Genomic DNA, 575 nt, shown 5'->3' with positions numbered 1-575 from the left:
CCTCCGACTCCGACTTCCGACCGCTACATTTGGTAGCAATTGTTGGTCCTCAGCCTCTTCGTCAGCTTCCTCAGCCTCAGCCTCAGTTTCTCACACTCAGTTTCTCAGCCTCCGTCTCAGCCTCCGTTTCCTCTGCCTCGCCCGTAATCGGTTTAACGAGGATATTGCGTTCCAGCGAAGTGAAAGCACTGTCAGTATTGGTTGTGAGTTTGCTCTGCAGCTGACCCAGCAGTTTCTTGTGAAGTTCCAAGAAATCGATTTGAAGGTTACGCCTCAGATCGACATTCGCTTCCAGCGTCAAGTCCGAAAAGACAAGGAACGTTCCCAGAAGGTTTCCAGCATTGTTACCTTGAGGTAATTACAGAACTTCAGAAAAAGTCAAGAAGTAATCTACTTTCGCCGACCGTATTTTACTCGTCCAATCAGTGCCAAGAATAAAAACAATACACAAAAAAAAGTTACATAACAAGCAACAAAAACAAGAAATAAACAAAACGAAAGACGTGGAGACAATGGCACAAGCAGTAAATCCGATGGAGATGATGATGCACATGCTGCAAGAGCAACGGAACATT

The sequence above is a fragment of the Plasmopara halstedii genome (genome assembly GCF_900000015.1).
Source record: "Plasmopara halstedii genome assembly, contig: Scaffold_1651, whole genome shotgun sequence".
Lineage (NCBI taxonomy): Eukaryota > Oomycota > Peronosporomycetes > Peronosporales > Peronosporaceae > Plasmopara > Plasmopara halstedii.
The sequence above is the reverse complement of the archived record's forward strand: the minus strand, read 5'-3'. Positions refer to the sequence as shown.